The sequence below is a fragment of the Dromiciops gliroides genome, chromosome 3, assembly GCF_019393635.1.
Source record: "Dromiciops gliroides isolate mDroGli1 chromosome 3, mDroGli1.pri, whole genome shotgun sequence".
Classification (NCBI taxonomy): Eukaryota; Metazoa; Chordata; class Mammalia; order Microbiotheria; family Microbiotheriidae; genus Dromiciops; species Dromiciops gliroides.
In genome coordinates this window covers 439,714,463-439,740,107 of record NC_057863.1, presented here as the reverse complement: position 1 = coordinate 439,740,107, position 25,645 = coordinate 439,714,463, and the positions used below count along the sequence as shown (strand labels likewise).

Genomic DNA, 25,645 nt, shown 5'->3' with positions numbered 1-25,645 from the left:
TTAATTATTAAAAAGTTTAAGTAATGACTTAGAAATCTTCATAATATAAATACATTCAATATGCACTAACTTCTTGTAATGGGAGGAAAAAAAAACCTGGATGATCCTATAACTCTAAGAGCTGGATTCAAACAAGGACAGAGCTACTTCTTAAGATGTGTGAACTTGAGCCATTCTGGGGCATCTATTAACATGACTAGATGATCTCTAAAATCTTGTATAGTTCAAACAATCTGATTTTGCGAGACATTTTCTTGCTATTTAATATTTGATGTCTGTGACAAAGGAACTTATACTACTTCAATGAATATTCTTTAATGATGACTCTCTTGAACAAAGTATAAGATAGATATATCACTTATTACATTTTGATACCTCAAAGTAATTCATTAAAATTAAGTGAGTTACATATATACTCTACATAACTATGACAATTTAAAAATAAACCCATACAAAATTCTGTATGTGGATATAAATTGCAACTGGATACCAGGCATAGGAAATATAAAATTTTAATTTGCGAAGACACTTCAGTTAATAAAACTGTCTAAAAAATACTATCATTTTTAACTTTTTTGATATCCCTTCCCCCACATTTACAGAACCTGTTCCCTAAGAGTAAGCTAATATATAACTACTGTTTTACAGTCTAGCAAGTAACCTTAAGTTTATTTCATAACATATAATCAAGCAACATACAGTAATTGAAGCACACTGAAAACAGCAGTTACTAGCTAATTAACATTAGTGGAAACACTTCTCTCAATGAATCAAAAAAGACAAAGATTCCTTCATAAAATGTAGTTTTGTATAAATGCCACTTTTAATCTATGCAAAAAAATTAAAGATTTGAACATATGGTTAATACCAAAGAATTTATGGTATAGATCTATCAAATTTTATTATTAATGTATCAGTAACTACATATGCCTCTTGACTGAACATGATAATAACGTGTAAATAAACTAGACTGTTCATCTCTAAGACCAGAACTAAAAATTTGGTCAAATGATCACATCATACATTTTTTTCCCTGTGGCGGTACTCTATTTCATCAATAGCAGCTACAGTGCTGTTATCAGAGCACTTGACCTCTGACTAGGGCAGCATACAGAAGAAAAGCAGCTTCAGCAATTGTGCTGTTTCACCCCTCAAACAGCAGGGAGCAGTAAGATGGCCAGCACCTTTTCTGAACAAAGACAATGTAATACTTCAATAAAATACTAAGCCTTCAAGTTCCTCCAGACACAAAACTGCTACAAGTTATTTCTCTATCAAGCTGCCATATGAGAATTTGAAAGAATCCTAATAAATAATGAATTGCCATAGACAAAGAATTTTCTTGTGGGGGAAAAGAAACCTGAGATATGTAGGTAAGAGAATAATAAAATTACATAGCTTTGAAACGGGATGAATGACTGGTTCTAAAGAGTGGTGATTAATGGTTCCTTGAAAGGCATCTCCAGTGGAGTGACCCAGGCATCTGAGCTTGTGGTTAACATTTTTGTCAATGACTTGGATAAAGGCATAGGTGGCCTACATATCAAATTTAAAGATGACACAAAGCTGGGAGGGATACCTTACACACTGGATGACAGAGTTAGACAGAGTTCAATAAGATTTAATAGTGTAGAACATTGGGCCAAATCAAATATGAATTTAAATAGAAATAAATGGAAAAGTCTTGCTTTTTCAAAAAAAACCCAACTTCACAGGAACCAAATTGGAAAGATGGAGATAGAGAACAGTTCATGTAAAAAAGTTCTCAGGGTTTTAGTGGACTACAAGTTCACTAGGTCAACAGTGTAATATGGCAACACAGAAAGCAACTACAACCTTATGCTGCATAAAGAGAAGCACGGTGCTGAGTATTAGGGAGGTGGTAGCTATGTTGTGTCCTGGTTGGACATTTATAATATGATTTTGAGTTCTAGCTATTATATTTTAATAAGCACAGTGATAAACTGGAAAGGTTCTAGAGGGAGAAATAAGAACAGTAAAAGGCCTTGTGAGAAATGTGCTAAATGAGAATCAATGGAAGAAGCTGGGCTTGTTTGGCCTGGAGAGGAGTAGACAAGTTTTCTTCAAGTAGAACTAGATCTAAGTAGTATGAAAATGAATCCCAAGAAATGGTTGCATTATTTGAAATTTCACTGCATATCTCCATTATTATATTTTACTTATATTTATTGATATCATATTGTTATAGTTTACATAATAATAACTTTGTATAGTTTTTATTCAAATACATGTGATCACTATACAGGAATTCATTATTTGCATTAATTAGGATCTGACTGTATTTTAAGTGCTCTAAAGTAGAAGAAATAGACTTGTTCCACTGGGCTCAGGGGGCAGAGAATAATGAATAAAGGTTTCAAAGAGGTAAATTTAGCCTTATTGTACGGGAAAACTTCCTAACATTCCAAACTATCCAAAAGAAGACTTTATCTTAGGAAGCTTCACTTGATTGAAAGTATTCAAATAAAGCCTGGATAACCATTTATCTATCAGTTATGTCACAGGAGCGTAACTATTGAGTTTCCTTTCTTGATATTCTGTGGTCTGTAATTCAACATTTATTCACCAACATCAATGACAAAGTGGATAGCAAGAGCCAGGGAGAGGTAGTTTCAAATCCCACTTCTTTCTAATCATCCCCTGTTTAAGTGATTTAAACTCACAGTGCCTTAAACCAACTCTCATATTCTAAGTTGCAGAGGAAGTGCTGATCTGAACTGTTAAAAGGAATTTCCTCACCAGGAAATCCCTACATCAGTGACTTCACTGGTTCAATTGTGATCATCTGACTATGTGCTGATATGTATGCCACCAAATAAACCCAAACTTTGTTGCTGGGATGATGTCTAAAACCTTGCCATTATAGTAGAAATTTCCAGGGATTATGCTTCATTGGTATAGCTATTGAGAAATGAGGGTCACCTTCACTTTACTTATAAACATGGTATCAAATGGTATCAAACTACTTAGCCTAGCATTCAAGGCTCTCTAAAGTCTGGTGCCACCCTACTTTTTCAGCCTTCTCATCATACTTACTCTTGTCTATACCATATTATCTTCCCCTCAACTCCAACCTTCTTGCCTCTATCCCTTGGCTAATTGGGATCCCATGTATTAATTGGTCTTTCCTTCCACAATCTCATCTACAGAAATCCTTTGTTGTCATTCAGTCATTTTTCAGTTGTGTCTGACTCTTCATGGCCCCATTTAGGGTTTTCTTGGCATAGTTTTCTTGGAGTAGTTTTCTATTGTCCTTCTCATGTTCATTTTACAAGATGAGGAACTGAGGCAAATAGGGTTAAGGAATTTGCCCACAGTCACAAAGCTAGTAAGTGTCTGAAGCTATATTTGAACTCAGGAAGATGGGTTTCCCTGACTTCAGGCCCAGCAGTCTATTCAGTGCATCAGCTAGAAATCCTACAAATCCTTTAAAGCCTAATTTAAATTCTCTCTCTTTTTGAAACTTTTTGATTTCAACAAACAATAATAAAAATAATGAAAATTCACATTTCTAAAGCATTTTAAGATTACAAATCCCTTTTATCATAAGAATCCTGGAAGTAGGCTGTCTAGGTTTTTTGGGGTTTTTTTGGTGAGGCCATTGGGGTTAAGTGACTTGCCCAAGGTCACACAGCTAGTAAGTGTTAAGTGTCTGAGGTCGGATTTGAACTCAGGTACTCCTGAATCCAGGGCCGGTGCTCTATCCACTGCGCCATCTAGCTGCCCCCTGTCTAGTTATTTTTATCCCAAATTAATGTTAAGGAAATTAAGGCAGAAACATGAATTGCCCATGGTAACACAACAAAGCTAGTATCAGAGCAAGGACTGAAACCCAGGTACTGTAAATCTAGTGTTCTTCCATAATCTCATGCTACCTGTTCTAATGTAATAATTTTTACCCATTAAGATTTTATTAAAGATAGAAATTTACCTTATTGCACCGATAAGATGAGTCATCTGAAAGTCAAAGATAGTACTAGTTTAAAGTATTTATAAACTAGAAGCAACTTTAAATAAAATTAAAAGGAAAAGGTCAAAAATTAAGCCAATTATAGATGGGATTAATAAATAGTCATAAATGTATTCAAATCTTCAGCCACTATATTATTTTGCTGACACCAACAGAGGGAGGAATGTACTATAACAGACTAAATCAAGATGACAGAAAAAAGAAGGCATCTTATACCTTCCCAATGACCCAATGAATTCAGCAGTGGAGAAGATGATACTGCCTCCTCTGTAACTATGTTCTTGTCCAACTACTCTGTTCATATCCTCAAGAATTGGGTACCAGGGGAGAGAGAAAGTAGAAGAGATTGGATAAATACTCAGGTGCCTACTAACTTTCAAATTCTGTGGGGATATTAGTTTAATTAGCTGGTAAGTCTATATTTAAAGGATTCTGGGGATAATCTAGGCAGGAACTATCTTTTTTTTTTTATTTAAGCATAGCACAGTACATGGATTTAATAAATAACTGGCTGTTGGTTATTTTGTTGACTGTCCTTATAGCAAATAACTAAATCTCTACTTGGGGGTGAGGGTGGGGAGAAGCTGTGTTGCATTCGGCCTGAGTGTAAGAGCCCAGCATCCAACTGGGAGCAGTTCTGTTCTCCCCAAAGCCTTTTGGGTCAGAGACTTAGGCAGGTGAACTGCAAAGTGCTCAGAATAGAAGGAGGCTTAAGACACTGGGGGGGGGGGGGGGCGGTGGCGGTGGCACCAAGATGGCAGAGGAAAGACATTAAATGCACAAGGCCCCAGATACAATCACCCCAAAAATAGCAATAGCAATAAAAGACACTCTGAGATCTTGCCGATAGGGATAGTACTGGGGGAAATGACTGAAAATACCAGACTTCAAGAAGAAAACTCAAAGACATCTAACATAAGCAGACAAATCAAATGTTAACAGCAGAAGAAAATACAGCCTCAAGATCTATTAAACAAGTTTAGGCCATATTGGGGGGTGGGGGGGTGGGGGGTGGGGAGAGAACAAAGGAAAACAATCCAAAACTTGAGACAAAGGACCCTGTGGAATTTGAGAACAGGGAACAATTGCACATTGTTCCTGAGGAGCATAAAAGAAAAATGAGAATTATTTGAGAAGAATTAATGGCCAGCACAGCAAAAAATAATTAGCAGAAAAGAGAAACTTGAATCTTCAATGGTGAGTCTCACCAAAGAATAAAAGAGAGAATAATGGGTTTGGGAATGTAAAAACACAGAAAAAGAGAAGCAAAACAACAATAACAATAAATGAAAACATGCTCTCTATCCAAAAGATACAGATCTCAAAGACATGAGGTATAGAGACAACCTAGGAATCATAGGTCTCATAGAAGAAAATAAGTCCAAAAACCCTAAAAATCATGATGCAAGAAATAATGAAAATTGCACAGAATGCCAATTAAAAGAATCTATGAATCACCTCCATAAAAACAAAACAAAACAAAAACACAAGGATACAAAACCCAAAATATACCATGGTAATATTAAATAATTTGATTCAGAAATAAGTTCAAGCAACCAGGAAAAAGACCATCAAATACAAAGAAAAGGAAATTTGATTAACAAAAGACTATTCCATACTCACCAGAAAACAGGAGAGAATGGAATGTATTCCAAAGAGTAATGGAACTCAGGATAAAGCCCAGAGTGACTTACCTTGCAAATCTGAGTTTAACCATAAACTTTAAAAAGAGGGACTTCAATGATAAAGAGGAATTTTAAACATTATTAAAAAGAAAACCAGACATAAGGAGATTATTTACTTCTCAAATACCTCAGACAACAGAAATGCAGGGGGATAAAGATATGCAGCAGCTAAGGACAGCTAAGGACAGCAACTGCAACAAAGAGACAGTAGAAAGACAATTAAGAAGCTTCTAAATGTCCACAAGGAGATAGAATGAAAGCATATGTCAGGTGAAGGTTAACTGTGAAGAGGCAGGCTAAGTGCAATATAGACAGAACCTTGCAACACCTTAACTACAAGTAAATCAATGGTTGTTGGTTTTTTGTTGGTTTTTTTTTTTTTGGGTGGGATTCCATTACAAAATGATAGGGCAAATAAAAGGATAAGGGGAGGGGCAGCTAGGTGGCACAGTGGATAAAGCACTGGCCCTGGATTCAGGAGGACCTGAGTTCAAATCCAGCTTCAGACACTTGACACTTACTAGCTGTGTGACCCTGGGCAAGTCACTTAACCCCCATTGCTTGCAAAAAAAAAAAAAAAGGATATGGGGAGTGGAGGAATAGAGGAGAGTGTGTGATGTTCTTGGATAAAATTGAGGGCTAGGAATGAGAAAAAAAGAGCTTACAGATGAGTTTGGGAAGAGTTGTGTGGGGCAAGTCACTTAGTTTTCTCAACTACCCTCAGTATCCTCAACAGTAAAATGGGGATAAACTACCTCCTGTTGTGAGGATCAAATGAGATATTTGTAAAGCAAAAGTGTAAAGCACTTAGAAATAATACATTACAGAAGGAAGACCCTACAACCAGGTAAAAGAGAATTATGGCAATACAAGAGGCAATAGGAACCTGAATCGGGATGGTGGCAAAGGAAAAAATATATTACAGAAGGAAGACTCTAAAACCAGGTAAGAGAATTATGGTAATAAAAGAGGTTAATAAGAACCTGAATCAGGATGGTGGCAAAAGGAGGAAGGAAGTCACATAACTGTAAAGAATACTGTAGCCTCCCCAACCCACTACAAGAAAAATCTCCAGGGAAGCATGAATGCCTGCATGCATACTTGAATCACCTTCTCAAAAAGAGTGGGATGAATAAAATTATATGTGGTCGCCTCATAATTGTCCCAAGCTTTAGGAAACGTAGCTGGGGTTTATCATACATTTGTTACTTAGAAATTAGAGACTACTGCACCAGTTTTGGGACATTAAGCATTTATTAAAGCATATTAAATATTAGTAAAGAGAGTGCACATGGCTCTGAAAGATAAGAAAGCTTAGCTAGGAGAGAGGAGAGAGAGAAAACTCAGCCATGTAGCTCCCCTTCAGAGTTCCCAGGCCAAGAAGAGCAGCACTGTGTAAGCTCCCCGCGGGCTGGAGGAGAGCCCACCCTTACGCATTGCTCAAAGCATCATCCTGCTTGTCATTTCTTAGTGCACATAGCTTGTTTAGCCACTCCCAATTAACAGGCAACCTCTTTGATTTCCAATTCTTAGTCACCACAAAAAAATATTTTTGTATAAATAGGTCTCTCTCTCTCTGTCTCAGACTCTATCTTTGGGATATAAACCCTGCACTAGTATTGCTGGACCATTATGCACAGCATTAATACTCTTTGGCTATAGTTCCAAATTGCTATCCAGAATGGCTGGATCAGTTCAGAACTCCACCAGCAGTAGATTACTGTTCCATTTTTCCCACATCTCCAACATCCAACACTTTCTTTTTTTGTCATATTAGCCACTCTGATAGATGTGAGGTGGTACCCCAGAGTCATTTTAATTTGCATTCCTCTGATCAATAGTGATTTGGAACATTTTTTCACATGACTATAGATAGCTTTGATTTCTTTGTCTTAAAACCACCTGTTCATATCCTTTGACCATTTATCGACTGGGGAATGACTTGTATTTTTATAAATTTGACTCAGTTCTCTATATATTTTAAAAATTAAACCTTTATCAGAGAAACTTGTAAAAATTATTTCCTAATTTTCTGAGTTCCTTATAATTTTGCATTGGTTTCAGTTCTGAATCTTAACCTATGCCCCCAAACCAAGTTCTCAGCTCCCAGTTCCCATTACCTGGTCCTATCTGATAGAGATAAAAACTCTATAAAATTCACCCCACTTTAACATGTAGCAACCCAGCAGACTTCCCTGTGTTCATTCTTCTGGGCAGCTCTCCACTGTGGAGGATACATCTCCTCTATAAAGCTTGCTTGATCCACTTCCTGTCTGCTCCCATCTTGTGTATTTTGCCCAATGATCCTAAGCTTCCCAACCATACCACCTCTCCCCTTAAAAGCATGAGCTCTTATCCAGAGCTATGACTAGCAATTCAGGAGCTGCATCTATAGCCCAAGTTTTGTGATGTAGGAAATAAAGAAAGCAAGAACTTTCTCAATTTGGAACCAGGTGCTCTGCCAGCAAGTGTCCCCATTTTTTTTCTGTGGCAGCAGGGTTGTGACTAGAGACCTTGCCATGACCCAAGTGCTCCTCCAGCTTTTTCTCCTGTCAACTTAACTGACATATAGGAGACAATCACAAGACTCTGGTATTTGAAACTTGTGGTATTTGAAATCTGTGGTAGGTAAGTGAATAAAGCAATAGCCATGAAAAACCATTTTATTATTGGCAAAAAATTTTTAGAAGAATAGACTATTCAATGAAAAACCAGAAATTGCATAACTCAATAACTTTATGTTCAATAAATCTGCAAATGTCAATTACCTAGGAAACAATTCCTTATTTGCAAGAACTGCTGGGAAAATGGAAAAGCAATCCAGAAAAAAATAGGGTTACAGAACATCTTATACCATGTCCAATAATAAATTCAAAATGGATACATGACCTGAATTTGAAAGATCATACCATTTTAAAAAATAGAAGTGAATCACATACCTTTCACAGCTATAGGTAGGTAAAAGGAAAATTCTAAATCAAATGAGAGATAGATTATTATGAAAGATAAAACCAATAATTTTGGTTATATTAAAAAGAAAAACATTTACATGAATAAAATTAATGTAGCTATGATACCTAGAGAAAAAATATTTATATTTCTGATAAGTCTATTCATATTTTTATCTCTGATAAGCATCTGATATTCAAGATATATAAGAACAAATATATATATGACCAAAAGCCATTCCTCACTAGATAAATGGTCAAAGGCTATGAATATTCATACTGAGTCAGAATACTCCTTGTACCTCACTGCCACTTCCAGACTCTCCCTCTCCCACTATCCCTCAGTAACCATTCAGTAATCACACAGTAATCGCTCTCTTCCTTTGAGGTTTATTCATCATCAAGTCATATCTATCACCCAATCAAGATTCTGTTAGCTATTATCTACCGGACTTCCAGGACACAATTGCTTCCTCAACTGAATTCAGTGCCTAGCTCAGTTTTTCCCTCTTTCTTAACTCCTCTCCTTATAGTATGGGGATCTCAACATACATAATGATACTCCCTCAAATAACGCAATTTCCCTAACTTAATTATTTCCCATGACACAGTCTTTCACTCCAACTGATCTACACAGAGAAATGATCATATCCTTGATCTTGCCATTACCCACAAGTGTTTCACCTTCATTTTCATGAACTCTAAAATCCTTTTTATCAGATCATAATCTGTATTTATTCCACCTTTCCCTCTGCTTTACAATCCCATAACCCTGTTCTTTTTCCTGTTCTAGTCTCTCCCACTCTCAGTTCTTTCCCAGGTCATCACCCCTGCCCTGGCTACACTCTCCTCCTCTCCTGTTTTGACCTCTTTGTGAACCAGTTCAACTCCACATTGTCCTCTTGAGTCCCTTGCCCCTATAACCTACCACTGAACTTGCCCTGACAAGTTTCTTCAGCCTTCTGCCATCCACTGCTTTCACTCACATCCATATGTTACTGAACCAAATTGCAGAAAAAGCATGAAAAATCATGCTGACTGGCTCTACTATGAATTTATGTTACATATTCTCAACCGAGACCTCAGTGTCCTTTTATACCCCATAATTAATTCACTATCTTACCTGAACAACTTTTCCAAATTTTTTCATCCCTCCTTAAACTTTCCATGGCTCTCTCTTTTTCAACTCTCTCAGCTGAAAATATTGCCTCATATTCCAAGGGGGAAAAAAAATCTCACCTAACTGGTGAGAGCTCTCTCCAAATGGTTCTTTCCAAATCTGATCATCAATGAGATCTTAACTGCCAATCCAAAATCCTAAAGTGCCTCACATCACCTAACTATACTAATGTCTGGTCCACATGATTCTATCTTTTACCTAAGAATATTTTATGAAATGCTTTGCTAAAATCAAGGTAAACTCTATCTGCAGGTTCTCTTGATCCTGCCAATGAAAGGAAAATAAGGTAATTCTGACACAACCCTTTCTTGATGAAGCCATGCTGGCTATATGTGATCACTGTCTCCTATTCTAAATATGTAATAACCATCTATTAATAATATGGTCTAATATTGTGCCTGTATTTTGAAGCTTCCATTCTCAAATTCATCAAGACCAGCAAAGTGCTTTCTTCTCTCTACTTGTCTTGCTTATAAACTCCCCAAGGGTAATTTTTCTTCAGTCTTTCCAATCCAAAAATCATTTAACTTGGCAGATAAAAAATAAAGCTAAGAGTTAAGAAGTTTTGACCCTACTCTTTCCCCACATAAACCGTTTTTTAAAAACACTTCTGAAACAAACAAAAAAATGCACTTCTGGTTCTAGCTTTCCTTGCCAACCACAACCCATTTTAAGCTATAGCACTCCTGATATTTTTCTAACTCCACTATTCCATGTTTTCACTTTCTTCTGCTGCCTGCCCTTAGTTACATCTTCTATGTCTTTATCCAATCCAAATTATAGTTGAGATCTGTAAGTACAACAATTTCTTTAAACAACTCTTCTTTTCTTTCTCTCTTTATCCTTTCTTGTTTTCATGCCTTTCTTTTCCATCTTTTGCTTATATCCTCTCAAAATCTCAGTGCTTCAGAAAGATCCCTGTGTGGCTCCATTAGTCTCTTTGAAAGCCATATATTGGGCAGCTAGGTGGCACAGTGGATAGAGCACCAGCCTTGGATTCAGGAGGACCTGAGTTCAAATCTGCCCTTAGACACTAGACACTTACTAGCTGTGTGACCCTGGGTAAGTCACTCAACCCTCATTGCCCCACAAAAAAATAAAATTAAAATAAATGTGAGAAAAGGTGGTGAAAGCCATATATTTTCATCCTCATTGGAATCATTCATGATAGTACTGTGAAAATTTCTGAGACCCTCTTCTATCCCTCTTAAGCTCTTTGTAGTTTTTTAATCTGAGGCTGGGAGACTAAAACTATTATAAATTTTTTGAAATTTCTTTCACCAAAGTCTGGATAATATGTTCAACCATACCCTCCTGTCTTCTTTTCCCATGGTTTCCAATTTCGTCATTCAAGCGTAATTGCTCTCTTTGTTTCCAATGATCTCTTAATGATCAAATATAATGGTTTTTTTCTCAAGTCTCATCCTATTGACATCTCCACAGCATCTAACACTGTTAGGTGAGCTTCTCTTCCTAGATAATTTCTCCCCTCTGAGTTTTCATGAAACAGTTCTCTCGGTTTTCTAGCCACTCCTCAGTCTCCTTTGCTAAATCTTCATTCACATCACTCACACTACAATAGGAAGTGAGTCTTCCCACCAGGTTTATCCTGGGACTTCTCTTTTTCATGTATACTATCTCATCTAGTGAGCTCATCAACTCCCAGGGTTTCAATTTGTTTTGCTTGACTATGCATTTTTGTTATAAGAATTCTGTCCATCCCTACCCTCACCCCCTTCTCCTCACCCCCCACCATCCAGTGGGGTAAGGAGAGATTTCTTCATTTAAAAATCTTTAATTTTAAAATTATCATCTCTATATAGATGATTTCTAGATTCATATAACTCTAACATCTCTCCTGAGCCAGTGTCATACTACCAACTGCTTCTTGAACATCTAGAATTTGACAGCCAATAAACATATCAAACTTAACATATACAAAACAGAATTCACTATTTCCTCTCCAGAAACCCACCCCTCCTCCTTCAAACTTCCCTGATATTGTCAAGAATCTGCCATCCTTCCAGGAACCCAGGTTCCCAACTTCACTCACCTATTTAAATCAGTTAACAAAACTTGATGTTTCTTTCCCCACACCACCTCTCAGCAATGTCCCTTCTCTCCACTCACAGAGCCACCTCCTTCATTCAGGTCCTCATTGACTCTCACCTGGATAGCAAAAGCCTTCTACTTGGTCTCCCTGAGCCATGTTTTTCCCCACTCTAATTCATCTTCCACACAGCTGTCAAAATTACTTATTACTCCTCACAAATGAAACTTTGCATTGGCTATCCCATAGTCAGAATGCTTTCTCCTTCTTAAGATTCTTAGAATCCTTAGCCTCCTTCAAGACTCAGTTTAACAATAGCCTTCCTTCCTTGGCTGCTAATGCCACCCCTCAAAAATTACCTTGTATCTATACGCATGTTGTCACCACATTTAAAATGTAGAGTCCTTGAGGACAGGGCTTATTCTTAATTTTTCTTTTAATAGCATTTAATATGGGAATGCTATATTAAACATATAGCATTGGGAACATAGGAAGCACTTTATAAATCCTTGTTAACTAGATGATTGACATAACCAACATTAGCTGAAAATGTAGGATTTTCATACCCTAAAACTTAGCATTAAATTTCTGTCACATCATGTTTTGCAAAAGTTATCACTATTTCCCCCCTAAAAATAAATCAACATTATGCAACTCAAATTCAAACCCATTTGTTAAGGGCTAAAATTCTAGCTAAACTGTCTAAAATATCTAATGAGTGGTCGCCAATAAATTATAAGCTTTAGCAAGAGTTAGACTTTTAAGCATTTATTAAGGAGAATAAGAATTTGATAAAGAGAGAAGGAAAGGCCTAGATTCCTATCTATTGAAGGGAGAGCACATTTCTAGCTCCCTTCTCTGCCAGAGTCCTCAGGAAGAAGAGCGAGACCGAGCGCCAGTCTCTTCCTTCTTCCTCCCACTAGCCAGCGTCACTTCCTGACGCCCAAGAAAAGACTCCTGGTCTTGCCCTCAAAGACCTTTGCTTCATGGGCAGAACTCTTCTACAGTAAGTCTCCAGCAGGTGGCGTCATTCCAATAGTTACACATTCAAATGAATATGTTCAATGTTTCTACAATTCAATACTCTCACTAACCAAAATTTATCCTTGTGAAATTTATAAATTAGGTGAAATCTATAAGAGATATGGTATGGTACCACCATCCCTCTCCTCCTGCTCGTTGGGCTGGTTCTCTCACCCAATCTGCACTCACACTGGTTTCACACTAGGTTTCACAGAGAGTGGACATTACCATCTGCTATTGCTGTTCAGTTCTTTCAGTCATGTCCAACTCTTCATGACCCCACTTGGGATTTTCTTGGCAAAGATACTGGAGTGGTTTGCCATTTCCTTCTCCACCTCACTTTATGGATGAGGAACGGAGGCAAACAGGGTTAAGTGACTTGCCCAGAGTCACAGAGATAGGAAGTATCTGAGGAGGGATTTGAACTCAGGAAGATGAGTCTTCTTGACTCCAGGCCAAGCACCCTAGCCAGTGTTCCCTTAGCTGTTCTTACCATCTGCTACTATCTCTATTCTCTCTACTACTTCTCTATTATCAGGGAATACAAATAGTCCCAGTACTTGTGGGGATTCCTAAGCCTCTACCAGCATCTTTCTCATTTATTCAAATGAGTCACCACCATGAGAGAGTATTAACTTGGGGGAGGGGTGCGACTGGGGTTAAGTGATTTGCCCAAGGGAACATAGCTAGTAAGTATCTGGGGCCATATTTGAACTCAGGTCCTGGTGACTAGGGCGAATACTCTATGCACTGCATCACCTAGCTGCCCTTAAAATTAACTCACACATAAAATATTTACTAAATGCTAAGGCAAAAGCAATAATCAGAACCTCCCTGTTATTCAAAAAAAGGGGGCAAAAGTAGGAGCAATCAAAATCATACTCAAAAGAAGACAAAAGTTACGAATAATCAAAACATCATATTCCATTCATGAACCTGTGTCACTCTTCTACACATCAGAGAAGAGTGAGTACTCATAGAGAGTGAGGAAACTCATGTGCACAAGAAAATTCACATCTCTAGGCTGCAGAGCTTACTGTCTTTGGTCCCTTTGGGCATAATCTGGACTATCTGGCTTCTCACCACTCTCCCACTGTGAAACACCTTTACTCTTTTTCTCCTAAGCCAACAAAGTAATGATAAGCTCTTTTCCCTCACAACCACTCTCAACAAGCATGATGAAAAAAAAAACTGCAATGCGCCCCCCCCCCCCCTTTAAGGGACGAGTAGCTCACTTAAGCCAGAAAGAATTGTCAACCTCCTCAGACCCGCAAAAGGCAAGTGACTCTTCTCTGTCCAAACAACTCCAAGCCATTTCTCATTGGAGGTTTGGCTTTCTCCCTGTTTCTCCTTCTCACTCTAGAGAGGGCAGTAGCAGACTACATAGGCACTCTTGAATGATTGCCCCCTCTTGGGATTCATAAGAAGGTGCCAGAGAGCAATAAACTCAATATTCTGTACACGGGGAAGAAGTTATCTCAGCCAATGAGCTTCCAGCAGCTGCTTCAGCCTTCCTCTGGCCAATCAGCAAAGTAATGCTTCTCTTTCAAGTAATGAGTTCCCAAGAGAAGCAGCTGAAGGGTGCTACTTACTCCTTAGTGTTTCTCCTACTGGCTTAAGGCCTTAACTGTATCTAATGGCTTAAATTAGAGTTTCCTAGTGTTCAGAGACACATCTTTACTCATCTTAGGTAAATTCAATAAATCCATCTTTCTGTTGAGTATGAATCCAACACAGCCCCCAAACAGTTACTGATTTATAATTTTGTTATAAACTTCAAAACCCTAAAAACATATACAAATGAGCAAGTGCAGAGTCATAGTAATGTTCTGATTATTCCTTCTTATGAAGAACAGTGCAAAATAATAGTAGCATTTATGAAGAGTAATGTCCTCCGTTGCTCTGCGTTCAAATAAGTTTTCAAAATACAATCATCTGAAGGCCAGTTCCATCCATTTCTCAGAATAGCCTGTGTCCCTTCTTTATATACGCAAACTTTATCAGTTTTCCTTTAAAAAATGTTATTTATCCCCTTTCAACAACTCAACAGCCCATATAGAAAAAAGGAGTAGTGTACCTTACATAGCAACAGAAGATGTGAACCATAATCTCCAATATTAATCCTTTTCTCTTTATATTGAGGTATTTAAAAGGTAATCTGTATACTAAAATATGACCCAAATTTCCTCTGCATAACTCTATGAAACATTCTTTTTAATGTTTCTTTATAATTCTAAAGCATGTTAAAGAAAGTTCTAATATTTAAATTTACATAATATATTCAACTATAACTCAGGTTAGTTTTTGACTTGTACAAAAGTTTAAAGAGTAGTGTCTTTTCTTTTTTTAAAGTTGTGCTTTTTCTAAGGAATAACACTATTGATTATCATTCTACTTATAAATGTAATCCTTAATGGAAAAAAATTGTTTTTTTAATTTCCTTTGTAGTTTGCCCATTAAAAGAATTAAAAATCAGACATAACACAATGTTCTCTATGTAGTTATTATCTGATCTCTTATAACATGCTATTAGTTACCAGTTTCCACTTTTTGGTGGAATGAACACATGTATATATATAAGTGGGCAGACACCCCCCCATACCCTACAGAAAACCCTACACACACACACACACACACACACCCCATGATAATTATTGCAACTTTCCCAGCCAATAAGGACCCATAATGCAGTATAGTAAATCCAGCAATGTATCCTGACAAAATCCTGCAGTGCTTTAACCTCATTTGCATTCCTTCCTGTTGAACCACATAATTGTTTGCAAGGGAACCTCTGTGCACATCAGGTTCTGTAATTTAAAATCCAACCTAACCACCTTACCATTTTTTTAAAAAGCATTCACAATCTGAAATCAAATAAGAATTGCCAGCATTCATTTATGGCCAACACCAAAAAACTTTTTTTGGCAAGTATTCTTTTAGTTACTACAAGCATAAGTTTCCCAGTTGCCTAAGTAAAATACAAAATAAACATGTTCAGATAATGATGATTCCAAAATAGAAAACTATCCCTGCTCCCACTAAAAGCCTCAAGGACAGATGTACTGATTAGTAACATCACCATTGGAACTCACACCCTCTCTGAAAGCTCTTGGAGGCAGATGTTCAATCTTATGACGCATCTAATCACTTATTCCCTACACTGAGGTCTAATATATTATCACCACATCATACCAAGCACAATATAAAAGAAAAAAACAAGTCTAGGTTCTGTTCATGCACCCATAAAGCTTTCATTTTGTTTTAGATTATTATTTGAAAGACAATAAAAAGAGTTGCTTGTGTGTTTTTTCCTGCTTTTAATCACTGAAGTCTTATAGAGTTTCAGTGAGTAATCCACTGTATGGTTTGGATTGATTCTTCTGGTATTATTGCTCTGGCTACCGTTACACTAAAAACCTGACAATGATATTTAAAAGCTTTTTTTTAAACAAAACATAAGATTAATTTGCTTAAAAGAGGAATTCAATTCCATTAGCAATAAAACCTGTTCACTAAAGACACATTTTAAAGAAAATTCATTTTAAAATCATATATTAATACTTTTAACATATTTAAATAACTCCAAATGAAATTATTTAACAGAAAAGGGAATGGCCAGCTTTCTTAGATTGAGATGACTACAGTTAAGTCTGGGTTTAAAACTTACAAAATACTCTAAATACTTACTTTAAAAATCAATCCTCAGATTTAATCAATCATTTTTATGCTTTATTCTCTTTTAATAACAAGAAGGACAAGCAAAGAAACAGAACTATTTCTTAACTAGGATGGACTGTATATACATCTTCAGAAAGTTAAATTTCTTTCAAAACCCAAATCTAATATAAGCACAATTATTATTCATGTGAAATTTTCTACTTTTCTTTTTTCTCCTAATTTACTTTTTAACAAGGAAAAATTTTGTAATTTTATTTTTAAAAGAACTTGCAATAAACATAAAAATTACTCTTCACTCTAGCCAACAAAATGGAGGAAAAAAACTTTTACAGACAGTTCACAGAAAAAACAACTTGTCATGTTAAACAGTAGTCAATAGCTGAATATAATCAGTAAACAAATTTGGCTCCATGAAAAAAGAACTACATCACCATTTAGTGGTTGCAATTTAGATTATTCTAGCGTGTAATACTTTAATTGTATAAAACAAAGCTAGTGTCACAAACACAAAAGGACTTCTTGCAAAGCAAGCACCATAAGTAATTTTTATGCTGCCACAGAAAGCTGACAAGTGATGAGCACTTTGTTCAAATTTATACACTTATGCACATAAGGCAACAGGTGGTTTGTAAAAAAGAAAACACTGAAAAGAAGCTTCTTAACTCTTCCTAATCAACATTTTTATAATATGTCTTGACAGAAGAACTCCTAAAAATCTTTCCCAAGCCAAAAGCTCTTATGTGTAAAAAGATCATATTTCAAAGTTTAAAAGGATAAACCTGTACTGGATATAAAACAGAACTAAAAGTCAGCCAGAAATAACTGAAGATTACTACAGTAAAAGATAATGTCATCAATAATGTCTATGGTTTAGCAATTCAGCCTCTACAGTGTTCAAATAAACAACATAAAATCTTTATTAAGTGACATCTGGGAATTACTATTCAGAGCAGGAGAAACCTTCAAAAACAGCTCTTTAGGCTTAATTAGCTATATGTTGGGGCCACGTTTTTCTAACTGATGGAGAAATTTAGGACAGCTGGCAAGGTACAAAATGACCAGTCAAAAAATGAATGAATGAATGAATGAACAAATGAATAAGTGGGTAAATTAATAGATTAGATAGATTAGATAGATGGATGGATGGATGGATGGATGGATGGATGGATGGATGGATGGATGGATGGATGGATGGATGGATGGATGGATGGGTGACATGGCTGAAAGTCCGGCAATCTGTTATTTTAACAAAAAAACAAAAAATACGCTTTTCCTAGGTGGCTCAGTGGATAGAGTGCCAGACCTGGAGTCAGAAAGGCTCATCTGTTGGAGTTTAAATCTGGATTCAGTTACTAGCTGTGTGGCCCTGGGCAAGTCACTGAATGCTGCTTGCCTCAGTTTCCTCATCTATAAAATGAACTGGACAAGGAAATGTCAAAGCACTCCAGTATTTTTGTTCCCCCCCCCAAAAAAAAACCAAACCAAAACCAAAAACCCATATGGGGCCAGGAAGAGTCAGACATTACTGAACAACAACAACAAAATACCTTTCCTTCATATCATATCTTAATAAGCCAGAATAAAACTCCCCCCCAAAAAAAATCCCAAGAAACTTATAAAATGACTAACAAAACAGATAATTTAAGAGTACCTAAGTCAGAGAGTATTCCTACTTTCATTTAAACTTCGCCAATTCTTTAAATTTCATTAAAAGCAAAGAGACTGTGTTAAGGGGAACAGAACAATCTAAAGTTGCAACATTAGGATCTCTTCTCCTTCCACTTTTCCCATTGCATTATTCCCAAATCTGCTTAGTTCCTTTCCTCTGGTTTTCTCCTATTTATCCTGTAAATACCTTATTTTAACATAGTTATCTGCTTTTTTTTTTCCTCCACTAGACTATGAGTTCCTTGAAAGCAAAAACTGGGTTTTTTTGCTTTTCTTTTATCCTCTTAGAATAGTACATGGCACCTAGCAGGTACTATTAAAATACTTTTAACTTGAGTTCCTCAGTCCTTCCCAGATCTCCAAGTTCATCATCCATGTTCTCATCTTTCTAAACTTCCCTCTTTCCTCATAGCGTTGAACTGATACTTAACCAGGCACTATCTTCCACCCTCAATCCTTTACTCCCTTGCCTTTACCTTTCAATGTTCAAAGTACCAATCTTAAACTCTAGGTCAGCCTCACCATCTAAGCCTTCTCAATGTTGCTGAAATATCCCAAAGCTTACTGACTGAATCTGTAATTCAAATAAGTTCACTTGGGAGGTCAGGGAGGGAAACCATAGAGAGACTAGTGCCAGAGTAAAAGGGCATAGCTCACTCCTTACAAGACCTGTGCTGGAATAACAGTCCCCTAAGCTTCTACAGAATTAAAACTTATTCAAAACAGCAGTCAAACATGAGGAACCACGAAAGTCTGCCCTCCAATGTCAGCACATTGGAGGCCAAACTTTGTTTTGCCCCATGCAAGTTACAGCACTTCTGAGTTTTCTATTTTTATGCCTACATAACCTCAAAACTGGATAATATCTTCACTTCTCACCTCTGCAATGGTTTCAAATGATGAGATATTCTCCTTGCCTAGGAAAACAGCCTCTCTTGGGCATTTAACCCTAACACCTCCCTTTCTATATCCTTTAGGAGCTTATCTCATTGATGTGTTCAAAAATTTCAACATTCTGGGCAAGATGGAGACATATAGGAAAGACAAGTAGAAAGTTAGATGAATATAGATGTGCTGACTGAATGGATAAGAATAACTAAATGAATCCATAAGCAAGAATGGATTTAAAAGCCTATTATGGGGGGCAGCTAGATGGCGCAGTGGATAGAGCACCGACCCTGGAGTCAGTAGTACCTGAGTTCAAATCCGGCCTCAGACACTTAACACTTACTAGCTGTGTGACCCTGGGCAAGTCACTTAACCCCAATTGCCTCACTAAAATAAAATTTTTAAAAAGCCTATTATGTGCAGGGCATTACAAGCTAGGTACAAGCATCATCATCATCATCATCATCATCATCATCATCATCATCATCATTCCTAACCTCAAGGAACTTAAGGGTAAATTAAGCTCAATGTCAATTTACAGGTAGGTCACTGGAGTAGTGGCCCAATAATTTGTGCTTGTTCCTGTGCTGTTTAACATTTTTATCGGTGCCTCAAATAACAAGTTGCTCAAAATCACAATAGTATTTGAAGCAAAATCCACTGGCTTCAAAGCTCTTTCCAGTAAAACATGAAGCTTCACCAAATAAGTTCTCAGTAACATACATGCTGGGCAAGATGGTCTCCAAGGTCCCCTCCAACTTTGAGGCTGTACAATTTTCTCTATTCTTTTCTATATCCATCATCATTTATAAGGATCTAGGAAAACAGAAATAAAAAAGCAGAATCCCCAACCTCATGGAGCTTTCCACTGAGGGAAATAAGTATACGTGATCATATGTGGGAGGATATTTGAAGCTGGAGAATATATTTCAGGCATGGCCTGCTTGAATACACAGAGTTAGGAGATAGTTATAGAATTGATAGGTTCCTAAAAAGTTACCTAAATAAATCAGTATTTTCTTAAATATCATTTACTGTCCTGATTATTTTAGAGGTGCTCTATAAATCAATACTTACCATAAAATAACCACGAACGAACTAGATGACGACTGAGGAACAAGAAAGAGGGAATGCATTTAAAGCATGACGGACATCAGTGAAAAGGGAACATAGGCAAGGAACAGCAAAGAGGCCAATGTCTCTAGATTCAAGTATATATAGAGGGCAGAAAAGTGTTAAGAAGAGTAGAAAACTGTTAGAGCCAGGTGGTAAAAGATTTGGGGGGGGGGGGGTGAATGCAATCAGACATAAAATGACTTGCCCAGGGTCACACAGCTAGGAAGTTTCTGAGGCTACATTTGAACTTAGGTCCTCCTGACTCCAGGGCTGGTGCTATATTTACTCAGCCACCTAGTTGCCCCTGGTGAAAGACTTTAAAAGCAAAACAAAAGATTTTATATGTGATACAATGGGGAAACGGAGTCACTTTGAGTCTAATTTAGAATGAGTGACATGGTCAAACTTGCAATTTAAGAATATTGGTATAGACTGGAATGAGAAGATACTTAAGTAGGGAAGACCAACCACAAAGCTATTCAATAGTCCAGGCATGAGGTGATAAAAGCCTGCAATGAAGTTACAACTATGTAAACAAGGAATGAGTGATTTTGTGAAGGCAAAAAGTTGTATTGTATGTTATAAACAACAACAACAACAAAGTCTCTGCCTTCATCCAAGTAGGGGAATCAACATGTATTCAGATAAGTTAATACAACTAAAAACTTAAAATGTAAACTGATGACAATGGGGTAGGAGGAGAGGATGGGCATTACCAGCTTGAAGGAAAGGAGATCCAAGAAAGGCTTCATAAATCAATACTTTGAGGGAAATGGGAAGGAAGAAAGGGAGAGGAAACTCTTGAGAATTGTCAATACAGATCAATGAAAGACATTTCCACACCAAGAATTCCAAAAATGAATGGAACATAGGACCAGCCCAAAAATAAAACTTGGCAAGAGAGAGCGAAAACATCAAGGAGACAAAAAGAAGATAATATATATGTATATTTACTCTTAAGACAAAGTTAAAAATTTTTAAATGGTTTTCAACGTACAAAGGTTAGACAACCAGCAAGTCACACATACAATGTCCCACCAATTATAACTATTATATTTAAATTAGATAGCGTACAAATTTTATTATCTAGTGTCAATCTATTTTTTCAAATGTTTCAACACACAAGATGCTAGTCCTCTCTGATTCAGGTTTCAAGAGGCCTCCTCACATCCCGCATAGGTCCTCTCCCTCCTATAGCATTAAGCACTTATCTACTTCTAGTATCTCCAGACAACCTCAGACACAGCCCTTCTCTCTTAGATTCTCTCTAGCAACTAACTCAAATACAAACCTCCTTTTGGGAATGGGGAGAATACTATGCCTATTTTTCTCAAAACTCTCCCTTGCAATCCTTCTCCTAGTGTTTTCTTAAATAAAGTTAAATAAATTTTGTGTCTAGATCATCCTCTGATCAAAAAAGTCTTATCTCAATGTCTCATCAAGATCTAACAGCAATTTTGAATACTCAAATACTGCACTAGGGAAGTTTCTACCAAACTAGAAATACTTCAAAAAGAGTACCAGAAATTAAAAAATCCCTCCAAAAGAAGCTAATGACTCCATGAAACATCAAGTGACAATGGAACACAGAATCAAGTAGGCTGACCATCAAGTGATGAATTCATTAGCTATGATAGTCCATGAAACAATGAAAAAATGTAAAATGGCTCTCAGTCCTAAATGACATTCCATTTCTGGAATATTGTATTCTAAGCCCTCTACTCCTTCACAGTGACAGCTACTAAAACTTGTGTGATCTTGACTGTAGCTACGACATATTTGAATTCTTTCTTTCAGGCTGCTTTCAGTATTATCTCCTTGATCTAGATTTTGGCTATAATATTCCCAGCAGTTTTCATTTTAGGATTTCTTTCAGGAAGTGTGACCAGTGTATTCTTTTGATTTCTACTTTTTCCTCTGATTCTAAGATATTTGGGCAGTTTTCCTTTATGATTTCTTGAAATATGATGCTTATGCTCTCCTTTTTGTTTATGGCTTTTTGGGTATTCCAGCAATTCTTAATCTCTCCTCAATCTATTTTTCAAGTTAGTTGTTTTTCATATGAGATATTTCACATTTTCTTCTATTTTTCATTGTTCCTTGGAGTTAAATAAAGGCATTAGCTTCTACTTGGCCAACTCTAATTTTTAAGAAATTTTCTTCCAGGAGGTTTTGTACTTCTTTTATCATATGGCCAATTCTGATTTTAAGAAGTTATTTCATCCAACCTCAGACACTTGACACTTACTAGCTGTGTGACCCTGAGCAAGTCACTTAACCCCAACTGCCTCATCCCCCCCAAAAAAAGAAAGAAAGAAAAAGAAAAAAGTTATTTCTACAGTACCCACTTCACCACGTTGTTAATTCTTTTTTCATAATTTTCTTGCAAACATCTCATTTATTTTCCCAGTTTTTCCTTTGACACATTTATTTGGTTTTTTAAATCATTTTTTGAATTTCATCTCTTTAATGCTTCTAGGCATTCTTGGTGGGCTTGTACCCAATTTGCATTTTTCTTCAAGGCTTTGCTTATAAATGTTTTTAAGCCATTGTCTTCTGTGTTTATGTCATGAGTTTTCCTGTTACCATGTTGCTTTATGATCAGGTTCTTTTTCTATTTGCTCATTTTTCCAGCCTATTTTTTTACTCTGAATCTTATTTTAGTGTTGGGCTTTCTTTACCTTGTGGGGCAGTGGGGGTGTAGGGTTTGGCTTTTACCTTGTTTTTTATGTCCTGCTACTGCCACATTCATAGATCAGTCTAGAGACCTGTTGAGTTTTCAGTGCTTCCTGAATGCTATGATCCAGTGAAAAGTCTGTTCACTGCCTTCCTGGTCTGCCCTCTGAAAATTCCTAATCCAAATTGTGTCGCTTGGTTTTTGTGTAGTTGAGGGAAGCTAGGTGACACAGTGGATAAAGCTCTGGGCTTGGATTCAGGAGGACCAGAGTTCAAATCCAGCCTCAGACACTTGACACTTAGTAGCAGTGTGACCCTGAGCAAATCACTTAACCCTCATTGCCCCACAAAAAACCCGAAAAAACGAAAAACCAAAACCAAAACCAAAAAATCTAAAAAACAACAACAACAACAGAAATGGGTTTTGTATAGTTTAATTTCCATAGACTACTGCTGGACCCAGTTACTATTAACCCATTGGGAGGTTCTTCAGGTTCAGAGCCACAGAACTGATGGCTCCCCCTCAGTTTTAGTCTCCTGCCCTGATTTATTTCACTTCAGGGTTGTGCACTGGCTTAAAGATTAGAAGTGAGTTGCCCCTCTACTCCTAGGCTCAGACCCACACAGTTATGTTTCTACAAGTTATTTCTTATTCCTGACAGAAGTAGAGCTCCAGCTCCCTTCTGACAACATTCATTCCCCTCCACCCTAGAACTGTGACTTAGAATTGGGTACTGAGTAACAGAGCTCCCAGATGGCACCCATTCCTACTCCCAGTGTTAGTACAGGGGTCCCCTAGAATCTGTTTCTTCCTAGGTATTCAGACCCTTTCCCATCCTTGGGCTCTGGGTTGTTACCTGCTGCTACTGCCACTACCCTGGTCTGCTGCCTGCCACCTACTGCAGTGCTATTGCTGCTGCACAGGAAGACTCATTTTCCTGAATTCATATCTGGGCTCCTAGTCAGCCCCCATCCCCAGTGTCTGGAGACTTCTCTATCTACCTAAGCTGCCCCAGGCTGGAAAAATGGCTCACTATGACTTTGTCTTGTCTTTCCAATCAGAATTGAGTCTGGTACTCTGTATATGTTCTTATGGGAGATGATGTGGAGCTAAAGAAAAATCATAGCAGTCATTCTGCCATCTTGACTCCCCCTTACTTCCTTCTAGTTCTACAGTGAAGGTGGCAGACTGTGAGAAAATAAACAAAAGTTCACAGGAATCAGAGTTTTTAGAACATTCATAAACATTAATTATTAGTACTTCACCTTATAGTGACCATGGTGAAGAAAACAAAAAGATCACCAGGAACAAAATTGATAGTTATGTACCAACATCAATTGCAGAAGGTAAAGATCAAATCCAACTCTGTCATTTTTCCGATGAGGAAACTCAAGCGTAGAGAGGTTAAATGACTCAATTTTAAAAGCCGACAGTTATACTGAATCTTCCTAGTTATACTGAATTTAACTGAAAGGCATAAAAAAGAAATCCTACTGCTTTTGTTGATTGTTTAATAAAAAAAAGTAAAATACACAGCCCTACAGGTTGTCTTCCAACAAAATGTTTTCTACTCATATGTTAAGATCATAAAAGATTTCTAACAACACTATATTTTACCTGTTCTATTTCCTTAACGTATTGTCTTTATATTATTGCAGTCACCTTCTATATTATTCTTTTGCCTCTACTTTCTTTACTCTGTATCACTTCCTACATGTCTTCACATGTTTCTCTGAAACCTTCATATTCAGCAGGATAAGAATACAGGGCCTGGAGTCAGGAAGACTCATTTTCCAGAGTTCACATCTGCTCTCAGACACTTCCTAGATGTGTGACTGTGAGCAAGTTACTTAATCTTGTGGACAAGTTACTTAATCCTGTTCGTAAAATGAGCAGTAGGGGCAGCTAGGTGGTGCAGTAGATGAAGCACGGCATTGGATTCAGGAAGACCTGAGTTCAAATCCAACTTCAGACACTTGATACTTACTAGCTGTGTAACACTAGGCAAGTCACTTAACCCTCATTGCCCCCCCCCCAAAAAAAGAGCAGTAGAAGAAAATGGCAAACCACTCTAGTATCTTTACTAAGAAAACCCCCAATGGGGTCACAGAGAGTCAGACACAACTGAAAAAACCAACAATATCATACTATTCATATCTTGAAAAGGGTTGGACTAGATGATTCCTAAGGCAAATTCTAGCTCTAGGTTTTTTGGATTCTATAAATATTTACCACAAACAGAAAGTATGCTAATATGGCATAGCTTAGAGGAAAAAACTCAACCTTAAAATTTATTTCCATTAAGTATGAAGTCATTTCCTTTTATTAAGTGGAATGTATAAGTAAAGAGATGTAAGTAGGATATGGTATTATTATACTTCAAACAGTTATAAGAGTGCAACTTAATAAAAGGGCTGATGAACTCATACTTCATGTTAAGAAATATAAGGTAGGAACCAATAATATTTATTATTTAGTTGACCACTACCAACTTGAATAAATTGAGGCACTTGGAGTTGTGTACAATGACCAGGTCTATTAGAAATAATATTTAGGGGCAGCTAGGTGGCGCAGTGGATAGAGCACTGGCCCTGGAGTCAGGAGTACCTGAGTTCAAATCCGGCCTCAGACACTTAACACTTACTAGCTGTGTGACCTTGGGCAAGTCACTTAACCCCAATTGCCTCACTAAAAAAAAAAAAAAGAAATAATATTTATTATTTATACCAACCAGCTGATTG

The 25,645-nt window shown here is 37.0% G+C and overlaps 1 protein-coding gene across 1 annotated transcript in view; it reads right to left on the bottom strand.

Moving 5' to 3' along the window:
• OLA1 (Obg like ATPase 1) overlaps positions 1 to 25,645 on the bottom strand; it is a 255,463-nt gene that overhangs the window by 139,537 nt on the left and 90,281 nt on the right.